Here is a 24,846-nt window from a genome sequence, read left to right on the forward strand (position 1 = left end):
AATTTAAAAACTCTTTTAAAAATAAGATTCTTTATTAATGCAAACTTAGGGACCACAGATAGAAACTATCAGATCTGCAACCCACTTGGGCCACATGAGTGATCTGCTTCTGTGTGACAGCCCACAGAGGGGCGCTTCATAGGTCAGACCCCTGGCCTGGCTAGAACTGAAGGAGACGAGAAGAGACCACATGAGGCTAGACCTCAGTTTTCACCACAGGGAAAGAAAGTCACACACCAAGTAAAATAATCTTCACAGCCTCGGAATGTGACTGACTGACCCTGCTACATACCACTGCTGGAAAGCTAACCCTGGACGGGAATTAAAAAGCAGGATTTATGTCACGGTTTTGGGAAAGACCCTGCAAATCTGTGCCAAGCCTGCTCCAAAGTGGACCAGGGACAAGAACTGGGGTTCCCTCTGGATAGAATATGCACAAGACAAAACACTGAATCCCAACCCGTGATTCAATTGAAAAAAAAACAAATGTAGCTGATGCTTTTCTGTTTTCCTTTTCAACTTTTCCTGGCCTAAAACAATCTGTTTCCTTTCCAATAACTAAACAATGCCCAATTCTGAAAAAGATATTTGTCTGACATAATGGCTAAGTACATAAAAGCTGGGAAAGGGAGTATTATGGGAAAACCAGAGCAACTCGCCCTTATGAGGCAGGCTTTCAAATTTACGGTGAACAGATAAGGGTCAGAGGAGGGAGTGTGTGGGTAATAATTATGAACAAGCTGCATGATGGAGGTCAGCTCAACAAAATTCATTCGTTTTCCATGTTAAAATCACAGTTCCAACAATTTACTTCATGAGCTAAAAGAAATTTCCATTACCTTACATCCATACTTACCCATGAATTTTTATTTACGCAGCCATATTTTGAGGCCTAGTTTTATTAAATTGGAAATAGTATAAGATACACATTGAATAAATATCTGTCAAATAAATAAATGAAGTAGCAACTACTACTCACCAAATCATGAAAGCTAAACCTAAGGCCACTAGAAATAACAAAAATAAAATCCCCAGATATGGCTGTCACAACTATTTTTCTAATATTCATAACCTTGATTTTCTTCTGGGTAGAGAAATATGCCAGGTTAAAATGGTTTGTTCCCCAGACTCCCTTGCAGCTAGTGTAGCCACGTGGCACAGTTTTGAGCAATGAGATGCAAGAGAGATCTCCAAGATACTTTATTCTCACGCTGTGAACACATCTCCTTTCCTCTTTCCTGAGAATAACTGGTAGGACGTGCAGAACCATCTCGTAACCATGAGGACAAGAGCCAGACAATAAAGAGGAAAAGGCAGAAATATCCTGGTTCTCTGGTCACATCCCTGAGATGCTGCACCTGCCCAAAATGCTCAGATTCCCAAACTTGCATTTCATGTTAGTTGTGACAAACTTCTGTGAGTTGAGGCTTCTGTTTTCTATAATTCACAGCCGAAAATAGCCTACCAAACAGCAGATACAATTTATCTTTTCCCCTGTATTCTCAGAAACTGTTCCTGTTTCCACTAACTGTGATGCTCCACATAACTGCCCAATAACACAGTTATGTAATCATCACTGACCTCACCAACAGTTTCCACTTGTCAAGAGGATGCCTCACACGAAAAGGCCAACCTGCTTCAAGGAGAGCAGCTATCAAGAAAGCCCAGAGAAAGAACAGGCCACACATCATTCTACCACCTGGCCTCCTGTGGACCACAGCATTCTCCTGTTAGGGGCACAAAAAAGAGAGCAAAGCTATTCCGTGGTGATGAAGAAATGGAGAATCTCCTAATTTAGTGCTCTTCAAAATCTGTATGTCTCAACAAAGAAGAGAAAATATTTAGAGGGATGGGCTAAATTAAACACCAGAAATAAAACACGTCTAAGAAAACAAGAACCAGCTGATACCTCTCAGGGCTGCCCTGGTTCAGATGCCCCTACTTTGGGCTTCTATAGGGCCTTAATTAGCAGTGCACCTCTGTGGGACTTAAAATCCTACAGTCATTTGTCTCCATGTGTTGATCTCTCTTGATAGAACACAAACTTCTAGAGCTGAGGAAAGCTGGTATGTGGCAATTACTGACAAATGCTGAATGGATGAATGCATGAGCAAAACAACAAAGAGATTACTTTCCCAAGAGACTTTATGAAACGGATACAACCCTCAAAAAAATCTGTGAGCATCCTTTGTAGCATCCAATGTCATGTGATATATGAATTGTTCTTCCGGCCCTACATAACATACTTAATCGTCAAATGTCTACAGAAAGAAAAGCCTTACACTTATTAAGTGCCTATTATAAGCCAGCTGATGTGTCAGGCACTTTATACTCAGTATTTAATTAATCTTCACAACCCCCAATTAGTCACTAGGGTCTCCCCTTTCAGATGAAGACAAATTCAGAGGGAGCTGTGGACCTCATCTAAGGTTACATATCTAGTATAAGGCACACACACTATTCAAACCCCCAAATGCCAGCTCTCACTTTTCTGCTACACCATGCTGCTTCCTCACTTTGGTCTTTACTCAAATATTGTTTATAAATTGCACATGTGCCTTATCTGAACTAGCATTCACTAGAACCTTCACTTGGTGGCCGCAAAAGTATCTGCAGAGTGAGGGTCCACTGGAACATCAAACACAACTACTGTTTGCCCAGATCAGAAACCAGACATTGTACATGACAGACGGGGACCTTCTCTAGCTCATCTTACAGCTTTAAGGTATCACAAAGGTTCTACATGCTTACAGCATGCAATTTGTATGTAAGTCACCATGTGTTTGTATGACTTAGAAGTGATACAAAATAAACCTATGAGTCTATAGCTGCAGTTTCTCTCAGAAATCAGCAGCCCACTCGTCTGTACAGTACACACAAGCACCGTGGCCCTCCTGTCGTGCTCCCAGAATGCATGGCACTGAGATCTGGATGGTGGACAGGCTTACAAATGCACACAAGACAGCAGAGCTATCGAAGTGACTTAAAAATCATAGGCTCATCTGAACCAAAAGGAGAAAAAAATCTACTATAGAAAGAAAATAACAAGTGCATTTTTGCAATTTTTGTTCCTCACGATTTTTATGGCATAAATAATACCTCTTTGAAGTTGATAAAAACCTTAGTGAAAATATTTATCCAATAAACCTCTCAATGAAATAAACTGTAATGACTCCAAAGAAACCTAATTTAGCAACTTCAAAAATTCTCATGGAAATAAACAGACTCACCACCCCCGAAGCATTTGGCTATTATCTGTACGCAGTATGTGTTGTCTCAAAGGCACGTGCATTCACAAAAACATGAACCTCATTCTCTTTGAGCCTAAACATGAGCTTCCTTGTTTGCTCAGCTACTTCAGGTGAACCTTTCCAGAGATTTTTAAACAACACTGAGTTTTTTTAAATCATCATTATCAGGACAGCTACCTAATACCCATTAAAAAAAAATCCCTGAAAATGTGTTGAAAGGCAAATTTGTTTGGGGATGGTTAGGCGATAAAGCGTGTTTCCATTTTTCTCTCTCTTTCTATCAGTTATCTATTATTTTTAAAATTTCATACACAGATCTTTGGGAGTAAAATCATGATTTGGTATAAGGACAACAAGTCTTTTCTCATAAAGTGGCTTAATTATCTCTAACAAAATAAACATATTTTTCCTTAGCTAATCCATTTCAAGACTTTCCCAGGACACAGAAAAAATAGTATTCTCAATTATATAACATCATAGTCCTCACAGTTATTCTGCTATGAAGTTATTTTTCACAGTGGTCACTCCTCCCAGAAGACTAATGATTTTAAAAGATGGGCTCCATAATGAAAGAAACAGAATGTGGATACTTTTACAAAGGCAGTATCTGATAACACTTCAAGTAGAACTCTGTACGGACTTCTCCTTTTAAAATCTATGGCTCAAAGCTCCAAGCTTTCTAACAGACTAGGACTCCTTCATTAATGCTTACTTTGCTTAAATTATACACCCCCCCCCAAAATGGGCCAAAAGCATGTATAGTCCCCCTTGCATTCGACCCCACAGACAGATACTGTCTTATTGAGAGAATGAAATATTGAGGTGGGTCCACATGAAATTAACTAACTGCCCAGGCAGTTCCAGGGCTGGAATTAAAAACAGGCTTAAGTGTTAAAATACCTCTTTCCTTAGGCAATAGCTCACTTTCCTTATTTCTCTTTCTGCATCTTAAAGTAATTCTTAACTACTGACTAAGGCTCAAAAAATTACCCCAAAATCTACTCTACGAATAAAGTTTGAGAAGTTATATTTAGCAGATTTCTGATTATATTGGACACAATCTTGGTACAGCTTCCTACATACAAAGCCTAGCCATGAAAGGGAATTCTTTTTAATCTTTAACAGAAAAATAAGCGAGCTGATTAAATATAGATCAAAGACAGTTCTGCTATGAAAAAAAATTTTTTATGACTCGTAGAAAAAAATGTAGCAGTAAACAAAAAGCAATCTGGTGTTTTTCGTCCTGGCCTGCAATGGTTATCTATTTATGATTAGATTAAGAGTACTTTTGCTGCTTTCTTTGTGTTTTTCAGTTAGTCTCCAATATTTTTAGCATGATCATGTAATACTCTTATAAACTCCCAAGTTATCTGTTAAATCTTAGGCACTACTGAGATACAGTCTTTTTATTCACATAAATCACTACTCTGTAGTAAATGATACACATTCATGTTTTGAAAATTACTGATAATTAACTTTAGTCAAAATTAAATTCAAAACTTTAAAACGACTTCTTATACCATCGCCTATGGGTGGATTATAATGTAAACTCCTATCAAATATTTTGAGGTTATTTTCTATTTCAAAATAAACTAACCAATGACCTGATAAACACATTTTACACCCATCTGTATCTGCTCTCCAAATCAGGAGAACTCCCTACTGCTTGTTCTAAACCATTCTCCTTTATCTGAGCTATTTATTCTTTGCTAACCCTTAAAATATATTTGAGGTAACCCCGCCATATGTTATCGCTTTCTCTGACAGCTATATCGGCACCATAAATATGCTGGAATGTGTGTATATATACATCATATAAATGCATTCACATATACATATATACTCAGATATACATATACACATTATATGCATACACATATGAATAATATGTGCATATGATATATATACGCACATACGTAATGTATACATAAAATGTACAAATGTTATATGATCTGCACTGTTTAGAGATTTTCACCAGAGGTGACTGTCAACCCAGCTTTAGCTTTCATCCACCTCAGCCAACCCGACCAACTAGCTGGACTGTGGTAACAACAGTTCCGAATCCCATTTTTTCCATCAAGGGGCCAATTGTTCAACCAAATGAAGAAAGAGTATTGCACATTAGAAACGTCACTTTTCTTATTATATGGGTCACCCTTATCTTCCCCAGAGATCAAATTCTGTAATCACCATGAGTTGATTCATTAAACATTTATTTTGTACTTAGTATTTCTCATTACTGCGGTATGAGAAGATTATAGTGTGGTAGTGTGAGAAGTTATAGTGTTGTATAAATGTAGCTGAAAGTATAACACTTATCTATGCATCTGGCCATTGAGCCCATAATTACAAAATTCTTTTAAGTAGAAGGGGAAGTGTCTCACTGTTTCAAATTTTCAGCTCAAGTCTCAATGTTAAAAACAATAGGTGATGAGTTCCTTTCATCTGACCTCAGGATTTGCTGCACATTGCCAACCAGCTCAGAGGTCACCTCCGTAGCCCATGTATGAGAAGAACCTTCATTGCAGAAGACATGTCTTCAAAGAGAATTCTCAGAAGAAAAGAGTGGTACCCTTTCCTTCCCTCTCTATCAGCTCAGAACAACCGCCTAAAATGACCCTTCACACCTTGGGCCTCAGGCTTTCTGTAACAAGAGAGGCTCTTATTCTACTCCCTGGCCAGTTGCTTGTCTTCTGCAGAATCCTGTAACCTACTCTGTGGGACATGTATGAGCTGGAGCCCTAAACATGTACACAGGCAGCAAATACTGCCTACGGTAAGAGGGCAAGGCAACTGTGCCTCAGTAAAAGTGGAAATGGGCTACACTTCAGTTTAATGGTGCTAACATGTGAGGTTTCCTGGGGACCAAATGGATACCATGCAGGATAGTGAGGTTGGAGTGCTCCTGAAAGGTCTCCACCCAAGTGGGCTGCCTGGACAGGGACTGAGGGACACCCCAGTGATACAGCACCAGAGGATAAGAACTGAGGGTCATGAGTGGTTACCCAAGGCTTGCACATACCCAATAATGGCATGGTGACAATGAACCCAGCACAAGATCACCAGAAACTCATCAGGGAATGCATGAGAAAGAGCCGGCCATAAAAACACACCTGCCAGCTAAGTACAACAGCCTTGGCCCCTTTCTGCCTCCCATCTACTCTGGAGAAGCCAGAGATATTGGGTAGAAGGAAGAAGGGAGAGGAGGGTTCAACTAGAAAGGACCTCTCTTCCTTACTGATGATCGCTAAGCCATGGGGCAGGGCAAATGATGGAAAAGAGGAGAACCTATAAACAACAGGAAAATGAAGTTTTAATTTATACTGGACCAGTTTCCTAATATTTGAAAATTAAATTGTTCTAATACTTTAAAATGACTCAAAAGCTATGGGATCTGCCAAAAATAACAGTCAAAGTAAAAGTGGGAGAAGAATAAAGCTATTTTCTGTTTGTGTCTTACTAAGAGCGACTCATTCAGCAAACTAGTTACACTAGTAAATATCCAACCTATACAACATTATGTTATAAAGTTAAATCAGAAAGAGAATATAGAAAATCAAAATGAGAATTTAATATATGTGCTAAAACTTTAACTTTGGAAAACTGCCGGAACAGGTTAATGATAATTGTTATTTTAAAAAGCAGTGATGCAGACACTGAACCGATCCATGGGTTTGGCATCCTGTGTGCCACCCTGGGCTTATGGACTTTCCCATAGGGCTGGGCTACCACTGCCATTGCCAAGCAAATCAGTTCCCTACAAAGCAGAATACACTGTTCATACTCTACAAAGACATACACTTTAAATAGAAACACTCAAATGGGGGGAAGAAAGGAAAAAATTATTCACACATGCAAACAGTAGACAGCTGAACAATAGACAGCTCAACTGGCTATATCAGCATAAGACAAATAGACTTTAACACAAGAAGTATTACTACAGACAAAAACGAACACTTCATGATGACAAAAGGGTAAATCTGAAAGTATACTAGCCTAAGCCCTTCACTTAAGAGACAAGAAACAAATTGTTCAAGGATACTCAGTCAGCCAGCAAAAACTCCAACTACAAGTCTAAAGATTGGAATCTGTCAATTCCCAGTTTAGAGCCTTTTTCATAAAACCAGTGCCCCTAATCTGAACTAATTTAACACAAAAGTTCAAGTGCCTAGTAAAGATCAGGCATTCCACCAGGTACTTTCACTTGGGAAGGTGATGGTTTTGAACATATACGCTGGTTGCTTTCATGTTCAAAACCATCAACTTCCCAAATGAAAGTACCTGGTGGAGTGCTTGACCTTTACTAAGCACTTGAAATTTGTCGGTTTCCTTCCCAATACACTTGAGAGAAATTTGCAAAGGTATTTCCCCTGTGTGGGATCCTCAGGCATAAAATATATCCTTTTCAATCTAGATACGAGTTTTGGATGATCGCTCTTCCTTCTGTCTTGATAGCTTTGCCCAACTCATAGGGTCTAGGTGAGTAAAGCAAACAGGATAAAAATTTCAATGATAATTTAATTCATACCACCTTTTATACTCCAAAATAAGTCATGCAATGGACGTATTTTATAACATCCCTCCCTAAAAAATTAAACATGCCATTTTGTCCAAAGGAAGAAAGAGATAACCCTCCAGGTGCTGTGGTTATAATCACCAAATACTCACAGTCTCATTACTGAAAGTCCACACTTCATTCGGTTTAGTTAAAGATTCTTCAGAAAATGAATTCTTAGTGTGTGCTATGTAAAGCCAATCCCTATGTAAAGTTTTCACGTATCTGAAAAATTTTATGGATTATTTTTATTTCATTACTGAGGATGTTATAGGACTAGGTATTTACAATCACAAAGAGTCTAGTCAACTCTCCAAAATTTCAAGGTTACGGTCAAGGTCACTGTATTTTCAACTCAGGAAAGTAGTGTCAGAAAGGTAGGTAGATAACCCCTCTCTGCCTCACGTGAGATTTAAGAATAAGGCAAAAGCTGATAATCAATGTTAGAAAATGCGTTGCTTAACTATGAAGTTCAGAAACAGCAGAATGCCCACAAATCCAAAATAGGATGTACAAAACCATGAAATAAAGTAGAATAACATCATGTGGTCAGTGTCCCCATCTTACATATTCATTTTAGGACACATTTAAGTACCTACTATGTGTTAGCTACTGTACAAATCTGATTTAAAAATTCAGAATGAGTTATGATTGCTTTAAAGAGCCAAATGACTTAAATCAGTTTATATGAGGTCACTGAAATTTCATGCACATACATACAGGCATCTCATTGTATTGACCCCATTCTATATTGTAGCTATATCAGGTTCTGAGTAGAATATTTTCAACAAAATGTACCATATTTAAACTAGCAAATTTCTGTGTGGTTTAAGAAGAGTGCGGTATTCTGTCTTTAAAGCACTAAATCAAGCAAAAGACTACACAGCACTTTATGAAAAGTCTCCACACGCACAAATACTAGAGAGAAAAAATCACCAACTACCTAAAAAAGACTTTAATACATTTCCTGGAATACTTAAAAGTTAACTTAGAAAATGAAAGTTAAGAAAAAAGAACCAAAATTATTTTTATTTTCTTTATTATTTTTCAAGTACAGTCCCACCCCCCCCCAAATACTTCCCTTCCTTCTCCTCGGGACTATCCCTTTTTTTTTTGTCTTTTTTTTTTTTTTTTTTTTTTCGCTTAAAGGGAAGAGAATATTTCACCTCCCCCAACCCAGGACTTAAGTCAATAGTAGAGAAATCTAATATGTGCACATAACAAATTATAAATCAGGCAATGACCAAGGTCATACTTATGGGAAATTGTTTAAGCTCATTAACATGAAATGTTTCAATTCTGTAAAGAAGAATGTAAAACTCACATAGGTGGGTAGGTAGGTAGATAGGTAGGTAGATGGGCTATCTAAGGATATATATGATTTACCTAATACCTGTATATAAACAAATTGAGTTATGAAATTTCAGTGAAAGAAAATACGTTGTAAATTAAGACAACTCAAATGAAATATCTAGGAATACATAGTCAAATATATAGAAACATGTTCAAATACCAAAATCACTGTTTTTGAAAAGATAAAAGAGCACGCATGATTCCTACCATCATTCTAGGTTTCCACACCAGTAGGACTGCTCAAAGCTGCATGTACAAGAAACCCCACTGGACCAGTCAGCTCAGGCTGCCATAACAAAATGCCACAGATTGGGTGGCTCCAACAGTTCTGGAGGCTGGAAGTCCAAGACCAAGGTGCGGACAGGGCTGTTTTCTGGGATCTCCTCCCTGGCATGGAGACAGCCACCTCCTCACTGCGTCCTCACTTGAAATTTCCTCAGTACGCATGCTCCAACCCTGCTTTCTCTCCAGTATCCTATCATATCCATCTCTTAAAAGGACACCAGTCAGACTGGATTAGGTCTCACCCAAACAGCTGCATTTAAGTTTTTCTCTTTATTTTATCTTCATTTTCTCTCTTTAAAGGTGTTAATCCCCCAATTTAGTCACATTTTGAGGTACCGGGGGTTTGGGGCTTTAACACAAATTTTGAATGGGCACAATTCAGTCCATAACACCTATCAAAGGAACTTACTCAAATGGTCCCTTATTTTTCTCAGTTAGCAAGAAACTCATAGGTAGGTTGGTTGATCAGGGCCGAGGCAGCCATTCAGGGAAGGCATCCTGAGCCTGAGCACCCCTCCTGCCTGCTCTGGTCTCCTCAGCATGCAGCTCTCACCATGTGATGAGCATCGTGTCTGGGTTCCAGGTAGAAAAAGCAAGGATATCTATTTACATTTAACAGGCCAGGACTGTGCCACTTGGGGCACTCCTGGCTGCAGGGCAGGCCAGGGAGGAGAGTATTTTTAAGTGGACCCACTGGTACCCAGAACCAAAATCACAGCTACGTCAGAAAGGAGGGAGGGAGAACTGTGTTCCACACATGTCCCTGACCACAGATGTGGCTGTAGAGATTCAGAATCCAAATCTATAGTTTGAATCCTGTCTATACCACAGATCAACCGTGTGACCTTCAGAAAACGCTTTCACTACACAGCTTTCTGAGTATTAAATGATGGCAATTATGCCTGACCTGCAGAACCACTCAGAGACTGAATGAAGTGAATGAAGTGAATCACTGAGTGAACAAAGCAGGGTTGCATTCATTTCTAAGGCCCAGGGCACGCTACCCTGGGATACAGTGTGAGGTGTGGGGCCCAGTCTCACAGTACCCTCAAAAATCTTGAAACGTTCTAAAGTATAACCAAGCCACCCTGTAAAGTCTCCAAAATATCAAAGCACTGACTCCATTCATTTACCGTGTGACTTTTTATGTTTCCTGATCCACAGGGTGTCCTGGGAGGCCATGGACTACGGTGTGCGGGGTGGGGCAGTGGGCAGGGAGGCTGCCTCTCTGACCATATGACACCTGACATGCATATGACACCTGACGTGTGTATGACACCTGACGTGCGGGCAGGAAGCCTTAACTCACTAGCGCTTGCGCTCTTTGCATTACATTCTTTCTGCAATAAAATGGCTGCTTTCACTTCTTCCTACAGGTGAATGGGCAGGAATTTCTCTTGAGATATTCAAGATCAGAAACACAATTTAGAAGTGAGGTATACCTTCCAGGTGAGGTAAGTCTTCACTCTCCAACAAAGCTGGAAGAGCTTTGCTTGGGTACAAAGTGGAGCATTTTTAGGTTTTTAAAAGGTGTTGACCACTCTTAATGAGCAAATGGGCCCCTCCTGGTTCTCAATCTTGATGCAAAAGCTATTCGTCTGCCATACTTATATATTCAAGCTGGGAAAACAAAAATCAACATGTAACGTAATGGTTTGGGAGAGTGCAAGCAGAGTCACTTTCAGGAGAGGTATTAATACCCAAATCATCTTTGCTTTGAAGTTTCCACCTTTCCCTCTGGTCGCTGCACAAGAAAGCTTCGTGTGCTACTTATGACAAATGGGAGAAGAACTTTAACCAGTTACTTAGAAATTCTGTCAAAGGGAATAGAAAATGGACAGAATGAGGCCAGGCTTAAGATTCTCAGAGGACCTCATAGGTCCAAAAAGACTAAATAAAATAGTCTCTGACTGTATTTCTAAAGTGCTGTTGTGAAATATTTTCCCAGCAGCTGCAATAACTAAACTATAATCCTTCTAAATGTTGTCTCCACTCAAGTTTGAATAATGATATATCTAATAATGAGCATACTTAGCCAGTAGTTTTTCAACACAAAGTTAAAAGAAATTTGCTACATCAAAAAGATGCCAAATGTGAAAAAAAAACCCTCTGAAACCCAACTAATATGCCAAGCTTGGGGACAAGGGCACAATAAACACTGCCACAGCCACTATTTTCATAAGAGTCAACTGACATCAGGAATTAAATGCTCCCTCCTACTTTGGGAACTAAAAGATGCTCTTGAAACCAATATTCAGCATAATATATTCCTTCAATTAATAATACCTCCCTTGCTTTCTCTACTTGGCACCGACATATTCACAGGTCATTTTGAAAATAAAATGCTACAGAAAATAAATTCAAAGCGTTTTTATATTACCCAGAGTCCTACTTAATAAAATAATCTGATTAAATAAGTGCTTTTTTGCTCTACATATCCAGCCAAGTTTCAAACAACGTCTCTGATTTAGAGTTCTAACACACTGTAAGAAAAATAAGCGTAATTTGATTAAAATTGAACTCATAAATAGAAAAAAACAGTTCGAGATTGTGCCTACCAGGGATAAATGGTAAACTAATCTTTAGAAAAACTCCTCATCTGGTTCCAGTATACTAATAAATTACAGTATCAGAATTTCTATTAGCAGAAATAATGAATACAGAGTTTTCAAATTAATGATCATCTTTCCAAATTGATCACTGTGCTACTTCCCAGGGACCCGTGTAAATAATCATAGAATACTTTTCCCCCTGTAATAAGTCTGCAGATGGCTTCAATTTATTAAGCATGGCACCTCTTCTGCTTATTCATCGAATTGCTCTCCTAATTTGCCCAGTCTGCAGAATTGTAATAACAGCATTTAGTTATTCATTCATTTAAGACATACTGACTTAGTCTCTTGTATCCCAAGAGATTCTTGAGAAAGTCCTGCTGTGGCTAATATTTGCGCACCAGTCAACAGGAGGACTGAGGTGGGGCCCACGACCTGGAGCTGAAGTCAAGGGAGGCTTTGTGGAGAAGATGGTAACTGTGCAAGGTCCGTAAAGGCCTGCAGGGCTCAGCCAGCTGAAGAAGGTTGAGTGCAAAGTCAGCAAAGGAACTGTGGCCATAGTTCTTATCATTTTAATATAGCTTGGTATAGGTGACACAAAAAAAGGTACTGAAACTTCATTGTGGAAGTTCGGCCGTGGATGGCTTGTATTTGGCAAACTGGAGAAACTGAATGAAGGTCTTGAAAGCAACAGGGAGTTGCTGAAGCATTTTAGAAGCTATGATATAATAAGATTTGTTTTGTGCAAATTACTTTAGCTGAGTATGAAGAATGAAGTAAAGGGGCAAAGGAGAAAAGATGTAAACTTATAAAGTAGCTATTTATTTGTCTATCTCTTCCATAAACCCCTGAGGACAAGACCCCTCACTGGCTATTACAGTACTTTATACTGACTTAATAACCAACACAATACATGAATGATAGAAGGAATGAGAAAGAAAGTACAATGGGGAAATTGACGGAAAGGTACTGGAACAATCAAGGCATGAAACACGAAGGACATAAACTTGGGTAGTGGCAGGCAATAGAAGTGAAGAGGAATGAATGGAAATGCAAGATACTAATGGACAGATGCAACAGACTGGTGACCTGCTGCATGAAAATTTAGAACCCAGGATGAGACATAGGTTTGGAGTAAAGTTGAGGATTTCTGTTTTGGACACGCTGATTTGAACATACCCATAGAACTTCGATGTTAAGATCTCTAGCAGACAACTAGATATAACTGGAGCTCAGACAAGAGGTCAGGGATATAGGAGCACCAGTGAGTGGGTGGTTATTCAAATGGTAAAGTGGATGAGTTGTCTCATGCAGAAAGAATCTATAGAGTGAGAAAGTCAAGAACAATGCAAATACCTCCAAAAATACCATTTTAATGACTGGGTGGTGGTCAAGAGGTTTATGAAGCTCTGCCTCTAACATATGAAAATAGTATAGAAAGGACAAGAAAGCTCCTGCAGTCAGGGACTTCAGGAGCCTAGAAGGGTAATAGCAAAAGTGAATTAATCTAGTACAATCCCATCTGGCTGGAGAAGTGATGTGACTACCCCACAGCCACCAACTCAAAGAATTCACACAGCAGCAGTTTGCTAATAGCTAGTGTCTTGGTTTCTTACCCCATAAAATTCAAGGGTAAGAAAAGATGAACTGTAATATTCCTTTCAGCAGTATGAGTTTATGATTCTAATCAAGTTTCATTGCTAGTTCATTCAGGCCAAGTACACAAACCAAACAGAGCAGTCTTTCACCTTTTCAAACAACAGGGCCAAGAAAACAAGAGAATAAATGAGCCCGAGCTCTCAGAGTCTGCCTGCCATGATGCACAAGTGGGAAAATACGGCTTGCTAGTTTCTTCTCAGTGATGCTAATGATTCAGTTAAATCGACTTCTTTGAAGGAAAATTACTGTTAATAACCTTCATTTCCTCCTAGTCTCACCCCCTAGGTACCTGACATTTTAGATAAAATATTTTCATGAAATATTAAAAGCAAAGAAATTATATCTAAGGTATCTAACACCATGTTGACAGACTTCCTGAATCCCTTCTATCTCTCCTGTCTACAACCTACACTTTTGGTTCTTTGATAAATACATAATGTTTCCAGCTCTATGCACATCCCAAGAAACACAATTCATTCCAAATAAACTTAAAGGAATTTTTAAGTTATTCCAAGACCTGCCACAGACATCACTGATCCCAGCCATGTGACATTATAGAACATCCCCAACTTCAATTTAAATGTAATCCTTGCAGCTGCAGTTTTCTTTTGTTTGTCCACAGAACCAGACCATAGGCTTCACACCCTGACTTGGACTCTCGCTCACGCACACCTCTGCTCTAGAATGGCAGATGGGTAGAGTCTGCCATTTGCCTCCCCGGATTTGATCACCATCCTTCTCCACCCCTGCCTCCTCTCCCTGGCCCTCTGGCTGCTGTCTAGGTTTAGCTAATGGAAGGTACCAGCCAGAGTTTGAGAGGCAAGAGGACGGTGAGGAGGCCGACACATTCCCCGCTGCCTCCCTGCAGAGACATTACAGGCTATGTCTCTCTACTCTACAAAGTACATAGCTCTGGGGGACAGCCCTTCTTGACTCCCCATCATTGCTATGTCCCTCTTCAGCACTCACCCTGGCTGTGTTCCCTACACGTCCCCATGCCTTCTAAAGGATTCCCTTATTAAGCCCTCCCCAGAGGACATGGTTTACATATGCCATCTGTCCCCCAGGAGGGCTCTGAATGACACAGGGTTACAGTAATGGGGGAGGAGGGGCAGGGTCCTCCACTGTGGCTTTCACAGATATTTTCCAAGGAAATCATTTGTGAACTGTAGATTGCTATAACATTTCCATGAGCAAAACCTGGTATAGACTTTCTTGAGTATGCAAGGTTCCTACCCTATTTCTACAATTCACAGTGTGCTGTAAAAATAAATATGCAGAAGGCATAAAATCAGAATCTGAATATCTATGCCAACCAAACCAGAATTTTTCTTAAAAATTGGTGTCTGGAAAAATAGGTGAAAGAAACAAATCCATCTTTGAAAACAGAAACAATATTTCATCTCCTGCTATTTATCCATATCAAGATTTACTAGGGGTGATTCCAAATCTTTCAAGAGCTATCACAAAATTCTAAAAATAAACTAATAATTCATTTCATATGATTGATAGCAATTATAGTTATCAAAAGTGTCACTTCTGAAAATAGTAGGAAACCAGTGACCCAGATTTTCTGTATTTTTTCCTACTTTTCCAAATGAAAATACAGTGTAGTTTCTAACTTACAAAGCCCTTTGTCTGTATGTCACTTCTAAATGTCATGAAAATTAACTTCGGGTAGCTATTAAACAGTAAAACTCAATGAGATACCGTTATCTCTAAACCTCGGAGTGCTCTAAGCAAAAGGTAAAAGATTCCTCAATAATTAAGTATTTGGAAGTCTAAAGCTATAAATATACCTGCACGGAATTTTTAGCAATGAAATTAACTTGATTTTTCCAGTTCATTATCCACCCTCAGATGAAGCCTCACTTCTGTGACCACATATTCGGGGGCGCTTATGACATATTCCAGTGTGAGGGGAACACATTTTCACAGCTTGCCAAATTGATTAAAATACAGACTTTCAACTTTGATTCTACAAGATCTCTCTTTGCTTAACCGGTTTTAAACGAGCCTCTTAAATGGTAAATTCTCTTTGATTAAGTATTGCATTTTCAAAGAATTTGAAGGACATAGACTATTTCTAAAGTCATTTCCTGATGTACTGTATATAAATGAAACCTGATTGAATTAGCAAAGCAATGTAACAATGTGGGCCATGCTTTGATTGGGGGAAATGTTCACAATCTGAGGTTCCCTGAGATAGAAATTTCATGGGGAACTTCTTTACAGGCAATTTGGCAGTGCTCTCTCAAAATGCAAAATGTGCGTATCCTTTCATCCAAATAATTCTCTTCCTATGAATTAAGCTACAAGAAATTCTCACACGTACGCACAAAAAAAATCTATGCACAAAGATCTTCAATCTTTCAGTTTGCAACACTAAAAATAGGAGAATGACTGAATAGCACGGGGTCAATACTACCAAATTTTACATTATGTTAGGAAGAAAAAGGTAACTAGTATACTGACATGAAAAGATCTCCATAACACACACGTAAGTGGACAAAAGCAAGTTCCAGAAAAATGTATACAGTATGATCCAGTTTATGTAATAAGAAAAGGACAGTATATATGCTTATATATGTAAATGCACAGAAAAAAGAGGAGGAATGAGGCACTCTAAGCTGTTGCCAATAGTTATATCTGGGTATGGGTGTAGGTGGGAAAGAGTATTTTACATTTTGCTTCAGTATTTTTGCATTATCATTTCAACAGGAACATATTAATGTGCCACATACATCATTTTAAAAAGCAATGAAAATTTAAAATTAATAGAAATTCTAGGGGCCTGTGGTAATTTGGCCAGGGAGGGTACATCAGCAGATGTAAGAGAAACCCATCCGAGCCCCACCTGGAAGGGAGTTTCACTGTTCACGTGATCCAACTGGACCTCTTGTTTAAGAGCAAGAGGAAAACACCTCTGTTAAGTAACTGCACATGGAAACACTAACCCGCAGCAACAGACCCACATTCTGTATGTCCAAGACAAATACAATACCTACCAAGTAGCAATGGGGACATCCGTGGACTGGTGAGACTTCAAATCAGTGGCTTAGGCAAGTAACCCTCCATGTCACCCCCATAATTAAAGCCACCCACTTCATACTTAAGTGTTCTTATTTTAAATGGGCACCATGAAGTAGAATAGAAAACCAAGTTCTGCCTCCCTCAACTTTGTGTATCTGCTAACATCTTAGAAAAATGGAGGAGGAGACAAACAGGCAGAAAGGCAGAATCTGAAAGTTATGTGCACTGGAAGCAAATGGCTATGATCACTTTTGCAGAAATTGAACAGGAAAAAAACAAAAGCATGGATAAAGAAGACATCATGCTTACTTACAGACACAAGTACTGACATTTTCTAGTACACAGTGTTTCCAAGCACTTACAGTTGACCAAAGGCTCAAAATGGGAGCTCATGGACCAAATTCATTTCAAAAGTATGCTTTGTTTGGCTGGCCACTCCATGGGCTGGCACGTGGGTTTTCATTTTAATTATCCCTAAACATTTTAAAATAAGATCTCGCACTTAAATAAATCTGCATTTCTTGCTTCTCTTGAAAATGTAGTGATGCCGGCAACTCTGAGCCCCCTGCCCACCTGGTAGAAACCGGTCAGCCCTGCAAGGCGGCTGCTCCCCGGGAAGGGACATGGGGGAGCTCTGTCGGCCACAGCAGCCCCCACCACTCCCTAAGGTCTCGACACCTGGGCAGCTGCACGTTGCTTACCCAACCCTTCAAGAAATCAGACTGTGCCACAGCCTGATCACAACCATCAGGAATCTCACCAGGTAAAACCTTGCCCTCCAGAAAACAAATTCTTTGTTCAGGCTCCCCCAGAGTAGCACGTGGTAACCTTCCTCACTCAGCCTACCGGCCTGTGCAACTACAGAAACCGAAGCACCCAGAATTAGGTGAGGACACGAGGCTTTAGCCTCAACTTCCTATGTCAATTCCGCTTCACAGCAGAATTGCCGGAAGCTTCTCAGTCATATCTCAGTCCTGTCACTTCAAATAATGGTCACAAAACTTTTGATTATAACAAACATTTTGGCAGCACACACTTTAATATCAGGTAACATAGAACAGTGGTTAGAAGTTGGAGTTCTGGTGTCCGTCAACCTGGGGTTGAACCCCATCTCTAACTTTAACTCCCTGAAGTATCTTGACCTTCCCAAACCTCAGTTTCTCCAAATGTAAAATAGAGATATTAACCACCAAAAAAGCTGTTGGGAGGATTAAATGATGGGACACATTTTAAGTGCTCAACAGATAGATGTCTATTGTTTTGTCGCTGTTGCTGCTATTACTACATAAAGCAGAGAAGTTCGCTATCCCCCTGAAGCTCTGTGGGAAATCAAGAGCCATGAAGCCTCCTCCTAAACATCAGAGATCCCCAAATTATTCTAGTGGATGCCTCTCTCCCTCTAGGCCTAAATGGCTTAGCATGGCTTTTTTGAAAGCCTATCTGGGAGACACAGATGCCCTGGGGATAGGATCTGGCTCCTGAGGTTTTGAGGCAGTTAGAGTCAGTGTGAGGTCCCTCTGTCCAAACGCAGTCACGGAGTTAGGCAAGCACAGAGGAAGATCTGGCACATCAGAGTGGCTCTAAAAGGTGAACGAACTCTCTGTTCCTGCTGGGGGGCTAAAGTGTCCCTTATTAAAATTTTTATAGGAATTGACTAGTCCGTTTTGTATGGCTAGGCCAATGGCATTTGTCCCCATGGAGAAGGAGAATGGGAGGGTGAACAGGGATAACAGTAGTAGTCCCAGGAGAAGGACCAATAGCTGCTGTAGCAACAGCAGTAGTAACACAACAGCCAGCATCATTCACAGTGCGGGGCCAGGTACTTTTTGCCCTTTTGGGTTATTCTGTATACAGATGGGGCCACTGAAGCTGAGAGTGGATGCCCAGGGTCACACAGGGAACATACAACACAGTCAAAATTCGAGCTAAGGTCTGGCCTGATTCCAACGCCTGCAGGTCTCAGCGACTTCACAGTGCTGCGAGCAAGCCCACAGTGCATGCCCCACTTTCCCACCCAGCTACCTCCACCAGGAAGTGTTTCTAGAGCAGTTGTCCTTTGCCTCAATCGGGTTACAACCCCCCTTCCAATCTGGTGAATCCTATAAACCGGTATCAGACTGATTTTTAAATGCATAAAAGCAAGTACAAAGGAAGCCAATTATACTGAAATATCAAAATAATTTTTTAAGCTGGCACAGGGTAATATATGTGCTTCTGTTTCAACCCATTAAATGCCAAGATCAGCAGTAACTCTAAAACCTGTCCTGTCATTTGAAAGTAAGTGAAGATAAATCAGTATTCATTTACCAGCTATGTTCATGGACCCACCAAACTCCAGAGGCAAAGAACTCTTGTTCTGAGGGACAGAGTAAGATGTCAATCTGCTAATCTGTGTTCTCTTCTTTCTGGGTGAGCTGCTTAAAATTAGTTACGTTGAGTTCCTTTCTTCCTCCTGTTCTAAGGAAATGGCTACTTCTTTGCTCATGTCAGGGTGCCAAAAACATCTTTAAGAGATGTTGTTCAAGAGAAAAAGAATGCTTTAAGAAAGGCAATGTATCTTTTCTTTTTCGTTTTCTTTTTTTAATCCTCACCAGAGGACATTTTTTCATTGCTTTTAGGGAGAGAGAAAGGGAAAGAGAGAAACATCAGTGTGAGAGAGAAGCATGATTGGTTGCCTCCAGGGCATGAATGGGCCGGAATCACACACACCCAGACAGGGGATTATATGAACCCTGGATGGGGGATGCTCCATGTCCCAGACCAGAGATCAAATCTGCAACCTAGGTATGTGCCATGATGGAGAATTGAACCCGCAACCCACCAGTGATGGGACAACACCAGCAAGGGCAAGACAGGGTATCTTAAAGTAATGATTTGCCTGGCCCAAGGGTGGCTCAGTAGCTAGAGGTCGAATTTCCCAGTTCTCAGCACACGGAAAGATTATGGGAGAAGAGCTGTGAAGGAGACTCCCTATCAAGGGCATAAGATAACACTATCTTGCAGTCACTTGTTGTGTGACCTTCTCTTTGAAGGTTTTACAGGTGGTAGGCGAGAGAGAGATTCAGAGAAAAAACGACTTCAAATTGGTGTCCCTTTCAACTATTTTGATTCCCTGAAGATAAGGAAAGAAAAAGTAGATGGGATTCATGCAGGAAAAATAAAAACTCTGCTGGTCATTCATCCTCCTGCACATAAGGATGTCCTAGCCCAGGGGTGTCAAACTCATTTTCGCCGGGCGCCACATCAGTCTCAAGGTTGCCTTCAAAGGGCAGAATGTAGTTTTCAGACTGTATAGACGTAACTACTCCTTAACAGTTAAGCCAGAGCTCGGAGCTGCCACTAGGTAGAAACAAAGTGCCGGGCCAGATAAAACAAGGTGGAGGGCCGGATTCCACCCACAGGCCTTGCGTTTGCCACCTGTGTTCTAGCTGCAATTTCAAAGGTAGGGCATTGCTGCTTTTGTCTCTTCAATGCAATTGGGTTCCACCTTCAGCATGTGAAAAGAATCCAAAGGCATGAGCTTCCAGCCAGCCTTTTAAAAGTGGGATTTGGGGGGTGGTTGTTGCAAACAAATGAAATGGCATTAAAAAGAAAAGTGACCCACCCCGAGGTGATTTTTTGAAAACAGGCTTAATTCCAATAAGGAAAATGCAAACTTTTCATTCAACTAATCGATAATTCATTATCACCTGGCTTTACTTCCACTGGGGGTAAAATAAACTCATTTTTATATTTGGTTAGCTAAAGCAGGGGTCCCCAACCTCCGGGCCAGGCCAAGGACCAGAACCTGTCCAGGCACAGGAGGTGAGCTTGAATGTAATTGATTTCAATCATCCCAAAACCATCCCCCGCCACCACATCTGTGGGAAATCTGTCCTCCAGGAAATCAGTCCCTGGTGCCAAAAAGCTTGGGGACCGCTGAGCTAAAGAACCACAACCTCTGAATGTACCAAAAAACCTTTATATCATTCTAAGGCATAACTAGATGAATAATATTACTAAACCTTGAGGAAGTATTTCTCCTTTAAAAGGGGAGGCTTTATTTAAAAAACTACTAAACAGAAAAACAAATATACAGGAAGGTAAGAAAGAGCTACACAAGGTTATTATATTTCTGGATTATTACAGGGAGATGGAAAATGCAGGATACATAGCACTGAGACTTAACAGTAGCCTCACAAACACAGTTAACATTTACACACCAACAGCGAAACACAGAGAGTCCCTGCTGTCGACTATTCATGATGGAAAGCTACTTATTTCTCCATAGGTGGATGTCTTTTTGACAGACACTGATAAGGCCTACAAGTTCACATTGTAAGGTGAAAGGCAACTATTTTAGAAACTTCAGTCTGGACATGAAATACCAACAATGATCATTAAAGCAGCTCCATTAGTCCTTGACCTCATTCTGCACATCCAATGCAGAAGTTCTTGGTTTCACAGAACTCATTGTGATCGTTTATTAAAAACCCGGGCCGTCAGTGCTAATAAACATGCTGCCTCATCCTTTATAAGTGTTACAAGCGATGATAATTTGGCCACCATCTCCTAAATAATTTAAGTTTCAAAGAATATTTTTGCTTTCAAAAAATATTTTGAGTTCAGTATTATGTATTTCTCATATTCTCATGAAAAACACATAATCTTTCTTTCCGATGACCACATTACTTAAATGATCCAAAACGATAAAATTTATCCTCAACATATTTTTTAATTAGAAAATGAAATGAACTCAGCAGCCAATTATTAATGTATTTTTAAGTAATCCAGAGACATTATTTACTAATTATGATAGTTGAGTGTACAAGCTACATCTGAAAGTGTGAGGACAAAAGTGCAGACACAGAATCAAGAACCCAAGTTCACTTATAATCACATCCTTTCACAAGTCAGTTAGTGAAGTGATCAGTTCAAGAAAAACAAGACAGCAGCACTAAAGGCTCAATGTCAACCTCAATTTTAACTTGGAGGGAGGGTGGGTTAGCAGTGAATATTAGGCAAGCACTTAGTGATCATTTCAATTCTTAATAAATCCAACCCCAAAATGGATTTAGTGGTATCCTAAGAAAATACCATGATCATTTGGATTGCCAAATATAATGGTTCCATGTGGTCAAAATCGGCAGTATATGTTAACCTAAAGACAGTTGGATAGGTTCTTGGGATCGGCACTATGGGCACGGGCTTGGTCTCTGCTGGGGATGAAAGAGTCTAGAGCTGATACAGACATTTAAAAACCCATTTCTGCAAAAGCTGTACAGTAGCCCTTAATACTTTTTCAACTTCCATTTTTCACTATCTCATAACACAAAAAAACACCACCTCAAGATTCCAGGGCATACAAGTAGTTTAACATCACTCGCATTTTCAGGCACAAAAATATAAAACTTAGAGAAGGGTGTTTTAGAACAAAGCTATTCTGCGTGGGTGTGCATTTGTAAAATAAAGGTAGTATTATCCCGACAGATATAAATGTGTACCCAGTGATCAAAAGGAGTCCTAAAAATTCTGTTTTGACAGTTACTTGCAGAATCCCATTTTCTCCAGTGATTAATTCAAAACTGGGTAATCAAAACGACTTTTGGATGGCTGAGCAATAATAGAGTTGGAAGGAAGCGTAATCGCTAATCTAATACCGGGTACCTTTAGACGTGTTATAATTTATTACATGCAAAGGGTTACTCATTCTGGCAGCAAAAGTGTCACATACATAAAAATGACAATTAAAAATTCTATCCCATTTAAAAAGTGGATTTTTATGAAAACGGCTGTTCTCCCGAGATGGCAATCATGTATTAAACTTCCACAGTTCAAAAGGAAGATGACATAATAAATTAAAACACCAGCTGCAAATATGTAAGAAGACTACCTTACGAAAAAACACAGCATTTGAGATTACATAACAGGGATAACGGAGATTAAAGCACAAGCCCCTGTCCAGCTTGATATTTATTCTTTTGCACGATTCTGTAACTTAGGCCACTGAAGTATGAAGAGTATATAATATTAGGTTCTAAGTTAAAGCACATATTTTTTTAAGCCAAAAGTCTTGAAAAATTAAAGGGATAGGATTAAAATTTTACACACACACACATTTTTTCCTTCTAAAGAACACAATTCCTTGGACACTTTCTTAAACCTCCTTGTCGACTGCTCAGGTAAAGTCACCAGTTGCTTTTCTTGGTCCTGTTTACTTCATGAATCTGATTTCTCTTTAAAGGGGAAGCTCAATTCTAACTTAGATATTATACAGCTGCCTATGTCAGAATGACATTACTGCCAACCATACAGAATTATTAAACGGCTATCTCCACATACACAGAATTTATAGACTACCATGCATCACATTTATGGTGAAAATGGAGACCTCTCATAAATGTCTCAGCCAAAACTGAACTCAAACGCCTTAAGAACAATAGTTAGAATCACTAAAAGAGATTTTTTCTTCATTAAGGGTCATCTCTCAAATACATATTTTATGAAAATATCATGGAGAATTCGCATTTTTCTTAATAAATTCTAGTTTTACGAGTCTAGACAAAGTTGTACTCAGACACACTCGGAAAACTGGCGAACGTTATATTCCCATACTTCTACACATTACTGCCTACGAAGTCTACAGTCACAAAGACTATACTAAATAGACAGGGTCTAATTAGTTCAGCAAAAGACAACTTTAAAATTCTGAAACTGAGATCACCTTTCATTTCCATCACTAGTATGCTTTTAAGAGGCCCGAACACTAACCTCAACGTGGGCTGACCTGGCAGTGTTTTTTTAAGTGGAAATGGTCAGTCATCTATTATTTTCCCAGAAGAGGTAAGAAGATCCACACGCATACACAATTACAGGCGTTGCACAGTGCCAACTATTTCCAACCAAAATAATCACATACACGTCGGACCGAGCTATTTCTAGTCAGAAGCAGTGAACGTCTGCACAGAGTCTGAGGAAACCCAGTAGACGATGATTGCAGGGCAAGGGGGTAGCAGCGGGGACCCCGGCCCCCTGCGCGCACGGAAGCCTGGCACCCCGCACCTGCACAGACTCTCCGGCAGGGCATCCGGGCGCGCGCGCGCGCGTCTGGGACGCAGCCGCTCGGACCAAACAAGCCCGGAGGGCCCCGTCAGGCAGGCGGGCGCATCCTCCAGCAGGACCTGAAATGCCTTCTCCTACCTGTCACTTTGCCTGGAACTGCTGCCGCGAAGACAGCCACTGCCGCCGCCTGGAGCCCCAGAGTGTGTGCGCGCGTGGGTGCGCGCGTGGGTGTAAGGGATCTGTTGGCGGTGCAGCTCACTTACTGCTCCCGGCGCCACCGCCCCCTCCCCCAGGAAGAGCTGGTCGCCAAGCCCCCACTCCGCGCTCCCGGCCCCGCCCTCCCGCCTGCCCCCGCCCCCCACTCCCGCCTCCCCGCCTCCCCGCCTCCCCGCCTCTCCGCCTCTCCGCGTCCCGGGCTCGCGGTCCTCACCTCTGCGTAGGGCGGGGGTCTCCGAGGGCTACTCCGCGAAGCGGTGGGCAATGCCACCTCTCTTCACCTGCCTGCCCGCCAGGCTTGGCGTGTCCGTGGCTCCGGGCCCCTCCGCCCCTCGGGAGCCCGCGGGTTCCCCCTTCCCAGTCCCCGAGTCTTCCTCCTTGTTCTCGCCTCCCGGCTCCAAAGCCGGAGCTGTCGCCTCGCAGCCCCAACCTGCCCAGGCTACGGAGCATGCCCAGTGCGGCGCGCCCGGGCTGGGCTGGGGGTGGGCTGGGGCCGGGCCGGCCGCCGGGCTGCCGAGAGCCTGCAAGGCGGGGAGGTGGTACTGGGCAGGGAGGGAGAGCAGCCTAGCGGCCCTGGTGGGCCGCTTGGGACGGGTAGCGAGCCGAGTTGGGAGAAGGTGGGTGGGACGTCTGGGGAAGCCGCCGAGCTGTGTGCTCCCCTAGGGTCTCCCCGGCCGACCCCTGGACCCAGCGCCGCGGCATGTGCCCCTGGCTCGGAGAAGAATACCCAAAGGGTGTTGCCGGGCTCAGACCTTGTAGGGAGTGGCACTTTCTTCTTGGAGATCCGCAGCCCCCAGTGGACCTTGGGGCGTGGGTGGATGTAAAGACTGGAGGGGTGTCAGGACGGGCGAAAACTGGTGACCCAAAGCCGCTGGTGGTGGTGGTGGTGGGGTGTTTATTA

At 41.2% G+C, this 24,846-nt stretch overlaps 1 protein-coding gene across 7 annotated transcripts in view; it reads right to left on the minus strand.

Moving 5' to 3' along the window:
* Positions 1-24,324, minus strand: part of PLCB4 (phospholipase C beta 4) — a 380,642-nt gene extending 356,318 nt beyond the window's left edge. For 5 of the 7 annotated variants that reach the window (XM_053671142.1, XM_053671148.1, XM_053671147.1 and 2 more), the window contains exon 1: positions 23,868-24,013. The gene's annotated coding sequence lies outside the window, so the exon portion shown is untranslated. Of the gene's footprint in view, positions 1-23,867; positions 24,014-24,159 lie in introns of those variants that run through there. The other 2 variants (XM_053671143.1, XM_053671141.1) reach the window with 1 other exon arrangement.
* Between the last annotated feature and the right edge of the window lie 522 nt (positions 24,325-24,846).

The sequence above is a fragment of the Artibeus jamaicensis genome, unplaced genomic scaffold (assembly GCF_021234435.1).
Source record: "Artibeus jamaicensis isolate MK-2021 breed Jamaican fruit bat unplaced genomic scaffold, CSHL_Jam_final contig_685, whole genome shotgun sequence".
Taxonomy (NCBI): Eukaryota; Metazoa; Chordata; class Mammalia; order Chiroptera; family Phyllostomidae; genus Artibeus; species Artibeus jamaicensis.